Source organism: Budorcas taxicolor, chromosome 5 (genome assembly GCF_023091745.1).
Source record: "Budorcas taxicolor isolate Tak-1 chromosome 5, Takin1.1, whole genome shotgun sequence".
In the NCBI taxonomy this organism is placed as follows: domain Eukaryota; kingdom Metazoa; phylum Chordata; class Mammalia; order Artiodactyla; family Bovidae; genus Budorcas; species Budorcas taxicolor.
In genome coordinates, this window is record NC_068914.1 from 10,984,036 (window position 1) to 11,000,637 (window position 16,602).

The 16,602-nt window shown below is 55.8% G+C and overlaps 1 protein-coding gene across 5 annotated transcripts in view; it reads right to left on the reverse strand.

Annotated features, from left to right (window-relative positions):
* ZMIZ1 (zinc finger MIZ-type containing 1) overlaps positions 1-16,602 on the reverse strand; it is a 220,203-nt gene that overhangs the window by 161,327 nt on the left and 42,274 nt on the right. For 4 of the 5 annotated variants that reach the window (XM_052639371.1, XM_052639372.1, XM_052639369.1 and 1 more), the window contains exon 3: positions 9,338-9,427. The exons of the other annotated variant lie outside the window; for it this stretch is intronic. The gene's annotated coding sequence lies outside the window, so the exon portion shown is untranslated. The remainder of the gene's footprint in view (positions 1-9,337; positions 9,428-16,602) is intronic. 5 annotated transcript variants of the gene reach the window in all.

Sequence of the window (16,602 nt, forward strand, 5' to 3'; positions counted from 1 at the left end):
AGCATGTGTGGCTGAGGGACGGGTGTGGACCCAGAACTTCCACCCACGGGAAGCCCTGGGAGGGGGCTGGAATAGGTCAGAGAGAGGGCAGCCTGCGAGCCTGAGGTCCAGCTTCCTTTCTCAAGAGGGCACGATTCCTGGCAGCAGCTCCCACGGGAAACAGTAAAAGCGCCACCCGCGGGAAACACGGGGTGGGACGAAGGGGGTGCCGGGCAGGGCTTCCTGTTGGGTGGGTGAGCCGTGCGCCTGTGGTCCTGGGGCCAGGCCAGGGCTGGGTCTCGCCTCATCCCTGGCTCTGGCCCAGGCCACCCTGAGTCCCATCCTCCAGGCCTGGCCTGGCTTCCTGTCCTACTGGCCCCTCCCCCGCCCAGGAGAGAGCAGGGCCCCGTGGAGGCTTCCTGAGGACCATCAACTTCTCTAGAGCAGGAAGGGGCAGCTGCACTGGCCTCCTCGGTGGCCTTTGGCCTCTGACCTCCAGACCTCCAGCTCTCTGTTTTTCAGCAAGAGGCTTTGACAAAAGATCCACTGGGTTTTATTCCTGGGACTCCAGGCACAGCTGAGCAGGGACTGCAGGGACCGGCCTCTCCCTGCGATTGGTCACTGTCTGCCCCACTCTGGGCAGCGTCACTTCCAAGGAGCCGTGCTGAAGAGACCGGGACAAGGAGAGATGCTGAAGAAGGATGGATCTCAGGCCTCAAGGACAGATTCTCAGGGGGGCAAAGATGAGGGACACGTCCGTAGAAGGTGGGTGTGGCATCCCCACTGAGCAGGGAAGCCCCCACACCAAGGGCAATGTGATGCCAATCCCTGGGAACAGCACCCAGAGAGAGATGCCTTCATCCCCACTGCCCCTTCTCCCCAAGTTTGGGATGCCTGAATCCCTAAAAGTGTCAGGTGTCTGGGTGGGATGGGAACTCGGCCTAGGGGCTAGACCCATCATCTCCAGTGAGCCAAACCCATTCCATGTGCCTCAGGAGCTGGGGGTTCCCTTGTCCACAGGTGGCAACGTGGTGGGAGCGGAGCAGTTAGTGGACGGGCCCAGTGAGGGGGAAGAGGTTTGAACACAGGCCCTCAGGCTAGGGCACAGGCTATGGGAGAAGCACCCCAGGTCTCTCTCAGGGCTGCTGGGCAAACAGGCGACTCAGAAAGCAAACAGCCCAAAGAGAGCAAAGGACTCTTTCAGTGGCTGCCACGGGGCCCACCACGGACAAAGGCCTCTTATAGCTCAGAGTTGGGGAGGAGCGCTAATGGGAGGCGGCCTGGGCTGAATGGGGCTGGTCCTTGCCTGAGATCACCCCGGGGCAAAGATGACGGGGATGGAGCTAGGATCAAGGGGCCATGCTGGGAAGGCGGGCTTGCTCACTTGGCCAGGGGCTCACTTGGGCTTCACCTCGGCTGCCCAGGGCGGGACACTGGTGACATGTCCACGCTAGTCCAAAGAAACAGGCCCAGATGGGGCTCTCTGGGGGCCCAGCCTGATGATCTTCCTGGAAGCACTGACGTTTGGGGAAGATTAGGTTAGGGGGGCTAAAACCTCAAGTCTATGGGCCTGAGGTGGGCAGGGTAGAAGACAGAACCAGACTTCAGCCTGGTGGGCAGCCAGGCCTAAGTTACCATGGAGAGTTACTCAGATAGCCATGGGGCAGTAGCGAGCCTCTGACCCTGGGGCATGCAAGTCAAGGCTAGAGATACACAGACTTTAGAATTACCCTGGCCAGAATCCATATTCAATCATGGGTGGAAGGATGACTGGCTTGTGTCACCAACTCAATTACTGGCCACCCCACCTCCATTCCTTTTCTGGATTGATGTTTTCCAGCTGTATCAGAACAGCCTTGAGCTCATGAGCTTGTGGGACCCTTAAGGCTGAACACCCCCAAATTATGTCACAACAGAGACGAGGCCTAGGTATGCTCTGTGTGACCCTGAGGCAAGCTCTCTGCGCCCCTCAACCTGAGAGCCTGGTAGAGTCGGGCTGGGCCCATCCAGAAAGCATGCCTAAGTCTCCCCTGAACCCAGGGTAGCCTGGGGGGTCAGCCGCAGCCTGATGCCCACCAGTGACTGCCTCTCCCTGGGCCTCAGCCCTCCCTGGACCCTCAGCTCACCCTGAGATGTTGCTGACATCAACTTGGCAGTGAGTAACTCCAGGGTTAGGGTTGAGCACAGACCTGGCACAGACTTGGTCACCAGGAAATGTTTGTCAAAGGAAGGAGAGAAAGAAGAGCAGGGAGGATGGGGGATAAACAGACGCTGGAACCCAGGCAGGCACTCAGAAGTGAAGCTCCCCAGGCCACCACAATGCTTCTCTTCCTCCTCCAGGACCTGGGGGGACTGTGCCCTCTACAGCTAAGACATAGTGCGCAGGTCAGGTAACACAGAAGACGACCAAGGAAGGCCCTACTCAGAGGATTCCCCTGGACTCTGCTGTCCGGGTGGGCTCGAAGAAGGACTCCAGGTGTCTGAGCTCAGCCTCTGCACTCAGCCCACTTCTGCTCTGGAAGTCGGGCTCTGATGTCAACCTCTCTGGAGGATGGAGACCCTCGCCCCCACTGCTTGGTCCATGAGGGATTCAGTGATGTCTCTTAACCCCTCCTGGAGTCCCCTGCCCAATGCTGAGGTTTCATCCTTCCAGAGTGGCAGTGGGGTGGGGCGTGGCTGCCTCATGATGGAAGCACAGGGTCTTTCCAGCGAAAGGTGATCCTACTCATCCCACAGAAAGAAAACATGTCACAGGTGTGGGGGTCTACAGAGGTTCTGGAAGTCCTGTGTGCTGACAGCCCTACCCTTGGCTCAGTTCAGGTCCTGGCACACAGTAGCTGGATTAATCAATGGCAGGCTGGATGCGTGACCATGTGCTGACATGGGCTCTGCTGCTGAGGGTCCAGGATTCAGCAGCACGCTCCAGGGACACCATGGGGATGGCCGCGTCCACGTGCCCTTTCTGGCCTTTCTGAGCTGCTCCTGGAAGGAGGGTGCCCTCCCTCTCTGGCTCAGGGCTGGGTGTGCTCTCTAGCGAGCAAGCCCAATATCTTTTCTTAACAGATGGAGGTGGGGGAGGTCCAGGAAGGGTTGGGGATCAGAAGCAGGGCCATTCCCCAGGCCAGGCCTCCCCACACCAAATCGAGAGCCCAAGGAAATCCAGGACCTGGCTCAGGGCTGCCCTCTATCCACCACCACCTCCCCCACCCTCCCCAGTGTGGCCCCCTGCCCCTAGCTGCCTGTCTCAGCCTCCTGGCTGCAGCCGGCCTGAACTGCTTACTTAGACAAACAGGGAAGGCAGCCACGTGACCAGCTAAGGTTTCCTGGACCAGGGACACACACAGACACACACACACACATAGCCACTTGCAGCGGGTCAGGTGGTCATGGAGCCCAGCAGGCAGGGAAGGGCCAACTGGGGTTTCTGTGTCTGAAGGACAAGGGACCGAGCCTGCCTTTCTTCACCCAGAAGAATGCCTTCTCCAAATACTTGTTTTCTGCTTCCTGGACACACCAGGAACGTGCTGGATGGGAAGAGAGCGGAGGGGGAGGAGTGGGGAGGAGGGGGAAGGAGAGCAGGGGGGAGGAGGGGGAAAGGGGAGGGGGGAGGAGCAGGGCCCAGCAGAGGCTGTGTCTGGTGTTTTCCTTCCGCCCTCCCCACCCAGAGGGCAGATGCCTGCTGGGAAACTGCGGCCACCTAGCCGTGAATGGTGGGGAGAACCCTAAAGCCCAGTGCTGGATGTGGGGCAGCAGGGAAACTGGGGCTCAGAAGGGAGTCTCCACGTGAGTCAGTGACGGGCCTGTCGGGGCCCAGTACCCACCGCAGTGATTCTGCAGCCACGAGGCCATGGTGCAGCCCAAGGGGCATCCAGGGTCACACACAGACATGAGAGAGTGGGGAAAGGGGGCATCTATCCAACCTGGCGGGAGCAGCTCTGCCTCTGGTCTGTTGCTGGGGAAAGGTCTGGGACTCAGGGTCTTCAGGCTCTCTGGCTTTGGGGGTCTGTGCCTCTCAGCAGCTCTCCCAGAGCAACAAGCCCGCCCCTGTTCACAGCCTCAAGACCAGCCGTCTAAGGGAGAAGGAAGTCACATCTCTTGACAGACAGGGTTGAGACCTGGCTCCCAGGGGACGGCCGCCAGCTGTGGGGGTCTGTGGCTGGCTACGCGCCTGCCCTGACCTCAAGGCTGACCTCCACCACCCCAGCAGCATGGACGCCCATTGCAGAGGCACCTCAGGAAGGCTGCAGAGAAATGAGGGGTGTGGCTGAGAGTTCTCAAATGAAAGCCAGTTCGGGTCAGTCTCCCTGGCTGAGCTAAGCCCTTCTTCATACATTATCTTACTGAATACTCACGACCTTACAAGATAGGTAACGTTGTCACCCCACTTTACAGACAGCAGCCTGAAGGTCACATTGTTAATAAGGGGCGGATCAGAACCTGTACCCAGAGAGTCCACATTTAGCTTCCACACTCTTGGCCAGCTCCGACCGTACCAGGGCTGGGCCCCCAGCACCGGGCGAGGTCCTTCCTCTACAGTGACCCTCACAAGGCTTCTGAGTCCAGACCCTGGGCTTAACAGGGAGGAACAGCCAGCCAGCCCGCCTCTCATCCTCCGTCTGTCCCAGGCACACACGGAAGCCACCCCTACACACAGCTTCTGTGAGCGTCTATAGGGTAGAAGAAGAAGAGGGTGGAGGGGTGAGGGAGGGGAAAAGTTGGGGAAGGGGAGACAGGGGGTGCAGAGCAGGAGAGGGGGGCTAGAGTGGGGGGTGGGAGAGGGTGGAGGAAGATACAGAAGCAACGCAGAGGGAGGAAGAGCGCGTGAGCGAGAAAGAACGATGGAGAAATGGAAAGAGAAGGAAGATGCGGGAGGTGGCAAGGACAGGCGGGAGCAGGGGATGTGGAGGGAGGGAGACTCGACGCCAGAAAGAGCAGAGAGGAACAGGGAAGGAAGGAGGAACAGTTACAAGAGGAAGAAGGGAAGGAGGAGAGGAGGTGGAATGAGTCACAGGGAAGGCGCAGGGGATGGAGGGAGCGGGAACAAAGGAGGAAAGACAGACGGGGTCAGGGAGGGAGCAGGCCTTGGAAAACCGAGAGACAGAGGGGAAAGCAAACCCGCCCACCCGAACATTAAATACCTAACAGGAGATGACAGATCAAATGGGAATTACTGCGGTAAAAACATAATTAGAAACTTGATTGAAGTTAAACAGAATTTACATAACACTGCAAATTAACTTTACACGGAAACTATTCACTGGGAAGGCAATGAAAAGGCATTTCATTAGTAATCTATATTTAAACAATAGGCACAATGGAGCCTTCTGATGAGGAACTTGGTGCCTTCAACCCGAGGGAATGCCAAAGGCTGCTGGAGAGCAGGAAGGCAGTGGATGCTCCAAGAGGAAGCGGGCAGGGTCCAGGGTGGGGCCCCCTGGCCTGCGGATGGTGGGGTGGAGCCGGGTGGGCACAGTGAGCCAGATCAGATTCTGGTACAAGTTCTGCCCTGGGCTTGCTGTGTAGTCCTGGGTGAGAGTCTTGCCTTCTCTGGGCCTTTGTTTCCTCATTGACAAAATGAGAATGTTGGAAAGGTGGTTTTCATGCAGGTGCTTACAAGTCTGGATATTTTAGGAGAGCCCAGGAGATGGTAGAAGGCAGGGCTGAGCATGGACTTGGGGTTCAGATGGACCGGTTCAGAGCTCCATCCTGCCAGCTGTGAGCTGTGGCATCATGCAAGCCTCTTCCTCTCGGGCCCTGGTTTACCCATCTGTTCAACGGAGATAAATCCACTGCCACTCGATGTCACCCAGGAAGTGGAAGGATTTATCAAGAGATTGGGCGGGAGCAGGCTTAAAGAAAAGTGAGTCTAAAGGCACAGGATTACTTGGCCCATCCGCCCGGCACACTAATTAGATTACCCACAGCCTCCCGCCACCAGCCTGCCATCGAGCCACGCAGCATCAAGGCGGCTTCCCACGGATCCCCTGGTCCCCATTTGGAGTCAGAGGCACACCTCCCTAGGGGCCTGGTGGGTCACCAAGTCCCCACCTGGCTCCATCGTGTCCTCTGTATGGAGAAGTCTCCTGGGCCTTTGCACATCAGTCGTGTCCGACTCTTTGCGACCCCAGGGATTATAAAGTCCATGGAATTCTTCAGGCCAGGATACTGGAGTGGGTTGCCATTCTCTTCTCCAGGGGATCTTCCCAACCCAGGGATTGAACCCAGGTCTCCTGCATTGCAGGCAGATTCTTTACCAGCTGAGCCACGAGGGAGCCCAAGAATACTGGAGTGGGTAGCCTATCCCTTCTCCAGCGGGTCTTCCCAGGCACAGCAGGCTGTGTTCGCTGAGCCAGAGGAGCTGGCCTGCGCTGCTGCCCCATCACTTGCCCTCCCCGCACCTCCCATCCCATCTCACGCCCGGTGGAACCCTTGCCTAGCCTTCCTCTCTGCAGCCTTCCCTGAATAAGCCTGGTCCCTCTCTCTACCATGAGCTGAGTGCTGGGTATGAAATACTGTAGGTGCACCAAGGCTGACCCTTACCCACCCAAACACGCATACAACTGGCCCACCAGAGGCAGTGAGCACCTCTGCTGGCTGAGCATGAGCGGGCAGCTCACAGTCCAGGAAGTTTCCACAGTTTCCTTTAAGATACAGGATCCAGGCAGTGCTTAGAGATTCAGTAGGAAGCTGTCGGGTGTCCTTGCCCTGCACACAGTTCCTGAGCTGCTGCCTTGAGCCCTGTGTTTTCAGACAAGTGCTCCAGCCAAGGGGGAGGTCTCAGGGGCCCAAGAGACCCAGAGGGGTGGTGGGAGGTTGGGAGAGGTTGGCAAAGGTTCTTAAAAGAAAGTGCAAAGTATAAGACATCAGCTGAGACCAGGGAGTGCCAACCAGGTTGAGAGGGAGGGTCCCTGGAACATGAACTTGTTCACAGCTCAGCCAGACATCCCATGGGCCCTGGCCTCTGTGTGGCCAGGTGTGGAATGGGGAGCAGCTTTGGTCCCCTGTCCCTCTCCGCCGCTCCTCTCCAGACACGGCTCTGTTACTGAGGTCTCTGAGCCTTTGTAATGCAGTTCCCTCTATCTGGAGAGTCCTTGCCCTGATTTGCCGGCAAAACCTTCTTGACCCATGAAGAGCCTGCCCCCTCCTCCCTCCCTGGCTGTACCTTCTCCATCTCCTTCACGGCGTCCACCCCACCTTCCCTCCCTCTAAGGACTGGATGCCCCATGACTCAGATGCAGGCGTCTGATGCGCTCTATCTGCACTCACTCCCAAGATGACCTCATCAGCTTGCAACACCATCTATACATGGCAGCTCCCACATCCATATCTCTAGTCGGGACTCTCTCTGCCTCCCAGACTCATATATCCAACTGCCTTCTCAACCTTTCCCCTTGGATGTCTCAAAGGCATCTCAAACCTAATGAGTCTAAAACACAGCTTCTTGGCCACACTCGGCCCTCCCTGCCGTCATCCCCTGCTGAGGAAAACAGCCACCTCTGTTCTCCCAGTGGCTTCTTTCCCAAACCCAAGAGCCTTCCTGGACTGTCCCCTCTTCCCCCGTCTTCCACTTCTAAGCCACCCACAAGCCAGTCTGCAGATCTTTGAAATACAGACTTTGACACTTCCCACCGTTTCCCCTGCAACCCTAGCCCAAGCTACCACTACCTTCCACCTGGATGTGGGCAACAGCTTCTCAGCCATCTCCCTGCCCTACTTGTGTGTGCCTAGGTGAGTGGCCCCCCAGGACCTCTCTGGTTGCCCCTCCTACCTCTCACTTCCCTTCTTCCACGTGTATCCCTGCCACTTCCTTGAACATGCCAAGTGTGCCCCAGTTCACTCCCTCCTCCCACTCATGTCAATGTTCAAATGTCACCTTGTCAGAGGCCTTCCTTGATCATCCTTTGTCTAAGAACATTTTATCCATCCTGTAGGCTCTGTTCCTTCACTCAGCTAATTTCTCTTCCTAAAACTTAGCATCATCTGACATGACATAATCTTATTTTAAGTATTTATTGTCCACGTCTCCTCATGAGAATGTACACGCCACGAGGAAAGGGAGTTTTGTCAGTCTTATTCCCTGCCAGGTCTCCAAAATATCAAGCAGTTCTCAGCACAGAGACTTTCTCAATAAACAACTGGAGCATTGATAAATGAGCAACGCCACCTCCCCTGGAAAGCACTCCCTGAATGCCTGCCTGCAGAACCAGCAAGTGGCTGCTCCTCCCTTCCTCATAGAGTCTCAGACACCACAGGGGCCTTAAACAGTGAACTTATGGAACGGAGCCTGGCTCTGAGATCATGGATCAGCCTCTATCACAGAGCACACCATCTCCAGGGCAGGGCTAGAGCTGATCTATCTTCAAAACCCAACCCTTAGCGCAGGGCTGGCCTGATATGAATCAGTGTGTGTTTGATGTGTGAATTCATGAGTAAATACATGGTCGGAAGAACGGGTGGATAAAGAGATGAGTGAACGGATGAGTGAATGGAAGGATGACTGGGGTGGGAGGATGGTGGGCGGACGGATGGATAGATAGGTGGATGGGTAGGAGGGAGGTTGAGGAGGAGGATGTACAAATGGACAGGTGAGTGGATGGATGATGGGTGGATGAATGGATGGGTCCCACCGTGGGCACACAAAAAAGACTGGGGGTTTATTGGGCTCAACAGCCAGACTTCTCTGGCCAGACCTGCAGTTCAGCAGACGTACAGAGACTGATATAGCAAATAGGGTAAAGCAAAGTTGCTACAATGTGGCCAGAGCTTGCTGTGTGACGCAGCAGGCACATCTACTTGCCTGTGCCTTGGTCCCACAGTCTAAAAATGCAGATGGTAATTCTTGCCCAGAGCTGCCAGGGAGATCACTTTGGAGTTTCAAATCCTGCCACAAAGGAGACCACAGCCACATCTTCAGTGAGACACATCTCCAGTCAGGGCTGCCCTAGAAAATCCTTTCTTCTCAAGCCCTGTCTGGCCCTGCAGACCCTATGATTTTAATACTACACCCGCAAGGGCTGGGACCCTTGGCTCTGCTCCCAGGGTTCAAACTGAGCTAGGCTGAGAAGATGGCTTAACTCCAAATAACAAGGATGTGCAAGTGATTCACAGAATCCTTAAGAACTGGAGTCAGTAGGGGACCCATTTTAGAGACGGACAAACTGAAGCCCAGAAGCATTTTGTATGGAATACACACAAGGCATTAGTAGAGAAGCTCAGAAGTCTGGGCAAGAAGAGCTGGGTGAAAAGGCTGATAACTCCTGCCTCATCACCACGCACTGCCCGACCTCACCCCAGGCCAGGTTTTAGGTGAAAGAGGCAGTGCAGCCTGGGCATCAGGGCATCGGGGGTCTGGTGTTACCTTTCTCGCTCTGGTGGGGGAATGATGGACGGCAGCTCTAATCCTCACACCCCTCGCAGCATTGGTCCAACAGGCCTCCTCCTTCTCGTCCTGAGTACGCGGGGAGAGAGACAGGATGCGTGTGAGCAGCCAGGGACGCAGGTGGCAGCCCACTCTCCCCACTTCTGTCCCCACCAGTGGTCTAATCTTGGTGGCCTCTTGGGCGCTGTAAGCGTGCCCCGGGATGCCTGGTTTATCAGAGCTGGCTACCTTCCCTGCCCTGTGGCGCTCCAGCCAGCAAGCCAACTCCTCCTGGTGGGAGTCTTAACAAAATGTGAAATCTATGTAAGTTTTGTTTTTTCTGGGCTCGGTGGCTTTATGTTGTTGTCTTTTTCTTCCTGGTGAGACAGGCAGAGAGCCAGGGCCTTCCTGTGCGGCCCCAGGCAGGGTGACAGGGAGAAGCTGTCGGGGGGTATTTTTAGCTGGGCCTCTAAGCCCGTGGTGTACTCTTTGAGCTGTGCCTGGCTTCGGGGAATTATCTCATACGGCTAGCCAGCCGGCAGCCACTTCCAAAGCCACTCTTTGACCCCTGCCTGAATTCTTTCCTCATTATGAATTGTTCACCAGATCCCAACACTTGGGAGTCATTCTGTGTGTCCACCTCCTTGGAAAACCAGCCTACTCCCCCCTCATCCCCTCCTGCCTGTGGGGGTACAGTTCTGGAGGAGGTCAAGAACCAGAGTTTAAAGAAGAGAAGAGCCTCAGTGTTCCCCAAACTTTAGGCCTTCTCCTATGTACTTGATGACTCTCCCAGTCTGAGCTGAGTGCTATCTGTATGACAACTTAATTAATATTCGCCTCTACTTCAACTCATTCATTATTATTATTATTTTTAGCTCTAATGAATCTGGCCTTGTCCAAAGGGATCATATCTATGACATCATTGGTTTGCTAAGCTAGTTATACATTTCTATATACCTGAATAAGGATATAAGTAATGAACAAAAATACATGTTCTTTCAGGTACTCATTCTGGAATCGTGTCACAGAGTTACGTGGCCCAGCTTTGGCAAACTCTATTGTGTATCATCCCTCTTCTTATAAGGGAGGAGAAAGAGGTCGGGGGGAGGGGTGGTTGGTCAAGCAAGCCCAAGAACTGGCTAGCCAACAGGGCCAAAGGGGGTAAGGGGGTCAAAATCATGGTATGCTGGAAGCTCTTGGTACTGTTCTTCCCAGAACCAGGCATGACTGTTCCTTCCAGTGAATTTTGCTGTGAGAATTTAGCTGGGTGGACATAAGGCCTGATGCGGAACTTGGTCTCAGGATAGGATGTTCCCACTGAGGGCTGCAGGCTGCACAGAGCCCCAGGGTCCGAGCATCCTCTGTGCCTTTACCCAGGATCCTCTAAGGCTCTGGTTCACCTCTGCCCTCTTCCACTGGGCTCCCGCAGGGCTGGTGTTGGTCAGTAGGGGCTAGACGCTTAATCCCCTCTCCAGTTAGATATGGGAGCACAGAGTGCACCCCCAAGCCCCACTGCCTGACCTCTTGCTCCTTGGCTCCCATGGGCTCTTGGGCGGCCCCTGGCACTCCCTGGGCCTGGGTTTCCCCGTGTGTGTCCTGAGGGGGAGATCCTGGTGATGCCGGAGGCCCTGCCGTGCAGCTCTGGGGGTTCACTGAACTTCTCCATCCCCTCCAGCTCTGCCCACAGGTTAGAGACCCCCGGCTGCCCCCCTCCACCCCTCAGTGCCCCAGCTGTCCGCCCCTCCTACCCAAAACAGGATGTGGGTGTCAGGAGGTGAAGGAGAGTGTGGGGTCGGGGTGGGGAGTGGCCTCAGGACTCGACTTCCTGAAGCCTGATCGGTTTACCACAGTCAGTTGGGCCCAGGACCGCACAGCTGTGAGTTATAAATGTCCCTGTCAGAGCCTGGGCTGAGAGGCCCCGCTGCTGGCAGAGGCGCCAAGGCCCCAGGCACCCACTGCTCTGGGGGCCTCCCCAGGCAAGGGCCCATCACCCAGGAGGCTCCTCCGCTCCCCACAAGTGTCCAGCACTCCTGACCTCTGGGCTCTCTCAACTCCTGCCCTGAGACGCCTCACGCGGCAGGGCCTAACTGTGCCCACTCCCTGCCCCTCCAGGTGCAAACCTTGTGGCCCCAGCGACCTTGAGAGCTCTCCCAGGGCAGGGCCATGCTGAGTCCCCACCTACCTGACACAAAACCCAGGGACTGGCGCACAGCCAGCCCCACCAGTGACAGCCTCTGGGGCAACTGTTCCTGCTCAGCAACCTGCTTCCCACGGCCCCGAGCGCCCCTTGTGCCTGCCCATCCAGCCCACCCAGGGTGGAGGGGGGAGAGGTCGGGGGTATGACATCAGCCTGCAGTGCAGGGGCACTCAGACCCAACTGGCCCCTAGACTCTGCACATCCAGGGTCTCCATCAAGAGAGGGTCCCACTCTCCCTGCCTGCCCTCTCTGAGGCTCCCTTGACCTGCAGTGCAGGGTAGAGACGGCAGTCTGGGGTGCATACACAGCTGCACAGGGGAAAAGGTTAGGTTCCGCCGGCTCCAAAGCTTCAGCCATCCTCCTGAGGTGGCCAGGTCCCAGAAATGCAATCAAGGTAACAGGAATAAGCAGGGGACAGTCCAGGTTTGCAGGACCTGAAGCTTCAACTATTTTGGAGGTCCTCTTTAGAAGTACAAGTTCAATTACACTTTCTTCTTTTTTCCTTTTTTATTTTGCCAAGGGATGTTAGTTCCTCGACCAGGGATTGAACCTGCGCCCCTAGGGAAGTAAAAGCACCGAGTCCCAACCACTGGACTGCCAGGGCATCTCTGACACATACATATTTGGAATGAGAAAAGAAATAACAAATTCCTAGAACCTTAGGAAGTCAGGCCCCTTTAAACAATTTACCAGAAATGCTTACACAGAAATGCTCGTGATGGCAACCTGCTGCCCCTCCCCAGCTGCCGGCAAAACCCCAGCTTCATCCAGGCGGTACAGGGGTGGGGTCAGGAGGCTGAAGGCGCATGAGCTTTCCTCTAAACAACAACAGTGCTAGGACTGGTGATAATAATAACACCCAGCATTAATGGATCTTATTCGGTCTGTATTCTTCTAAGTCCTTTATGTGAGTTAAGTCCTGTAAGTTCAACACAGCTTATGAGGTAGGTACTATACCTATTTTAACACATGAGGACACAGTCACAGAAAGGTTTAAGAAAGCAGCCCAAGGGCACACAGCTGGGATATGAATCCAGACAGCCTGGCGTTGGGGCTCTTATGAGCTCTCAACCATTCCTCTTTGCAACTGCTCTGGAGGGTCCAGGGGTTTCCCCTTCCCTTGGAGGCTCCAACAGCAGCAGTGACCACAGGGCTGACAGTTAAGCCTCCATCTGATTAAGTCATTCATTCATTCCAGGCAAATGCTTACACTCAGCACCAAGATGCCGTAAACACAGGCTTCCTGTTTGCCTCGCTTGGCCCAGGGAACTCTGAGGTCCTCTCTATGGGTAGAAGTGGGCACCAACTTGACCCTCTGTGACCGGAAGGTGGGAAGAAATGCACTGGCCTCAAAGAGACTCCAGCAGAGGTGAGAGGGGTGGGGTCTGCTGGAGAGCAGCAAGCTCTCCCACTTCCTCATTTGCAGATAAGAAAAAGGTGGCTTGGATCGGAATGACTTTCTGAGGGTCACCCAGCAAGTGGGGAGCCCCTGTGAGGCTAGGGCTAGTCTCTGGAGGGGCGGGCCAGGTGGCCTGCAGCCTGGGGTGGCACAGGCCTGGCGCTGGTGGGGACAGGCTGGCCAGGACCGCTGGGGGAAGGAGGCCCCCTGCCTTTTGGCCTCTTCGAAGCAGCGCCTTTGTTCTCTCTTTGTTTTCCATCTGCCTGCGCCCCCGCCGCCTTCCAGGCTTCCCCTGATTGTGAACAGGGTGATGAAAGGGCAGATGAGCGGGAGATCCCTGGCCGCAGCGAGTCACCTCGCACAGACATGGTGGCGGCGGGTAGGAGGCAGAGGGGCCCCCCACCCCTGGCCCCCAGGCCAGGACTCGGGCTCACCACCAGCTGCACAGAGCGCTCCTCTGAGGAGTTTTGCACGTGGCTCTTAGAATCCCTTTGGCAACCCTGGGAGGAAGGCACGGTGACCTCACGATCTACAGAGGAGGAGTATGAGGCTGTAGAAAGCAGCGGTCAGGACCGGAACCCTCACCTCGGGGATTTCCAACGGGCCAAGCTGACCCTGGCCCTGACCTGGTCAAAGCTGTTCTCCCTTGCCATCTAGAACCAGCCATTTTCAGACTTTCGGGATCGAGGAAGACAGAGTAGAGGGTCGGGCAGGCTCTCACCCACGAATGCAGGGAAGCCGGGCTGGCCAGGGAGCCCAAGAAGTCACCCGCTCTACTTCCTGGCCAGTCTGAGACAGAAACAGAGTCCGGATAAAGTGCCTCTGAGGGCAGAGGTTTCCTCTGCCGGGGGCTAACTCCACTGGCCTTCGGGCTGGGAGAAGGGCATGATGCAGGGGTGCCGTCGGCCCAGCCATGGGATGAGGCAGCGGCGGCCTGCAGGCCAGGGACTGGCCAAGCCTGCCCTCGCGTCCTTGCTGCTGACCCGGGACTCGCCACCTGGCCCCTGATCTGTGTTCCCAGACCCTCCGCCAGTGTGTTCCCAACTCTAGTTACTAGAAGTTTTAAACCATGTCAGGTTTCACCTAAATCATTTACATATTGTTCTCTAAATCACTTTGAACCAATCGCATTCTTTTTATTTAAACTCATCTAAAGCAATACTGTGTGTGAAATCACAAGTTTGATGTATTAATTATATTTGTTCCGAATTCACACAAATAAATGCATCATGTTGAGATTTGAGATTCAGACCCTCACACAGATTCTAGCAGTCCACGGTGTGCAAGGCCCAGACTGGGAGACAAGACGAGCCTCAGTAAGTGATGTCAGGAGGATCCGAGCCCTGGCTGGATGGGAAAGTGCAAGCAGGCAGGGGTTTACAGAAGGGCATATGGAGGGTCTCGTTTGGGCCATGGGCTCAGACCAGACTATGTCTTTCCTCCACTTGGGCTGGAGTTTGGTCCAGATATTGTTCCAATTGCAAACAGAGGCTGCAAATTCCTCCAGATAATACCTCTACACAGAGGGAGCACGGGAGGGGGAGCCCAAATGCCTGGGTTCATCTCTGTTACTGGACCCAGTAACAGAGTCCTGGGTTAGGGAGTGACTTAGGGATGCTGGACCTGTCCGGGCCTCAGTGTCTCCATCTGTGCAAAAACAGTGGATGAGTCAATGGTTCCTCCCAGGTCCCTGGGTCAGACTGCAGCCCCCTTGAGCCCTGGTGACATGTGGTGATCCAGAGGACCCCTGGGCCTCAGACAGACCTTCTAAACATGCACGCAGACCTCCCTGGGCCTTTTCCTCCCACACCTGATCAGGGGCCTCGAGTGGCATCTGGGGTTCAAAGGGGAGACAGGGCAAGCCTGTGTGACAGCTATAAAATTAGATAATCAGCTAATCACCAGCAAATTAGCATCCCATCTTTACATAGAACAAATATAGTATTTACGTAAAAGTTGTTAGGAGTTTCTCTCTTTTTAATTAGCAGAAATAAATGCAAAATGAATGGTAATTAGGCAGCTGATGGATTCGGTAGTACAATTATGCTTGCAGCAGTGCCCCAGTCCTTAAACGCTGCCTGCTCCGAGGAATCAGAGGAACCTATTTATATAGCTTATTTATAAAACAAAGTTAGCAGGAACAGAGGGGCAAGGCCTGGGTACTGCTGGGGGAGGGGTCTTGGCTGCAGGGACACGGCCCCGGGAGGACCGGGGAGCTTCTGTGCCCAAGGAATGGGTGGTGGTAGTTCTTAGCACTGGGCTGTCCAAGTGCACCACCAAAGCCCCCACACGTCTATTTCAGGCCCCACATGTGTCACTGGGAATGGCCTCCCTGGCAGGAAGCAAGCTAGAGTGTTGTGGAGGGGCTGGGAGCAGCTGTTCTGTGCACTCCTGTCTGTCTCTTTCCTTGGCCCCCACTTCTCTCTTTTTTGCTGGCCCAATTCCTTCATTGCTGCACCATGAGGCATATTCTAACACAATGTTCTCCCTTTCCTCCAGAAACTCAAGGGGAAGTGGGTCTCAGAATAATGCAACCAAACACAGTAGTACTGAATTCCGTACCAATGGAGCATCCAGCGGGAGACAGAGGCAGGAGAGTCTTGAGAGGAGGCAGCCCAGAGGAAGAGACCAGAATTGGGTTTTGAAGGATGCGTAGGAGTTTCCAGAGACGTTGGAAGTAGCAAAAGGACCTGCATGTGCAAAGGCAGGGAGGTAAGAAATAGCCTCCTGTGGTCACAGTAAAGGGGTTTCCCTGTTGGCTTGCCAAGCTGGAGACGTGGGTTCGATCTTGGGGTCAGAAAGATCCCCCTGGAGATGAAAATGGCAACTCACTCCAGTCCTCTTGCCTGGGAAATCCCATGGACAGAGAAACCTGGCAGGCTACAGTCCATGGGGTTAACAAAGAGTCAGGCACAACTGAGTGACTCAGTGCGCACACACCGTAGTGAAGAGTCCATCAGGGCTGTGGAGACGGGGAAAGAAGTGGGGCCTCATTTTGACGCGTCTTGGATGCCAGGCTAAGGGTTTGGACTTAAGCCTGGAAGCCGTGGGAAGGTCTGAATCCAGGGAGTTGGGCAGCCCCTTCCCACTCACAGTTCTTTTCTGAGCTTCCCCTCCCCCACCCTGGAGCCAGGGGGAGGGCCAGGTCGACAGGCCATTAGAGGCAGCTGGCCCAGCTCAGCAGAGTGAGCATGGAGCAGGAGGCTAACCTGATTAGGAGGGACAGGAGGTTTGTCTGCAGGGAGGGAGGAGGGGAGTGTGACTGGCTCTGAGGGCCAAGGAAGGCGGGGATCTCCTGAGTGAGGGGTCTGTCTTCCCTGCAACGGAGCCTCTGCCCTGCCCCCAACCCTGACAGCTGGGGGGAGGTGCACCAGCACTGCCAGAGGGGCCTTGCCCCCATCCTGAGCTCAAACCCCAGCCCCTCCACTGCCTTGTGCTGTGACCTTGACACAGCCCTCCCAACTCCAGGCCGCATTCTTGTCTAAAACAAAGGCTTGAATTAGACTCCAGGAGAAGCAGTGGGCAATCCGGCTCACAGCCCCATCCAGGATAGTTTTAGGGGTAACTTTGAGGGTTTTTCGCCTGCAATGCAGGAGACCTGGGTTTGATCCTTGGGTTGGGAAGATCCCTTGGAGAAGGAAAAGGCTACCCACTCCAGTATTCTGGCCT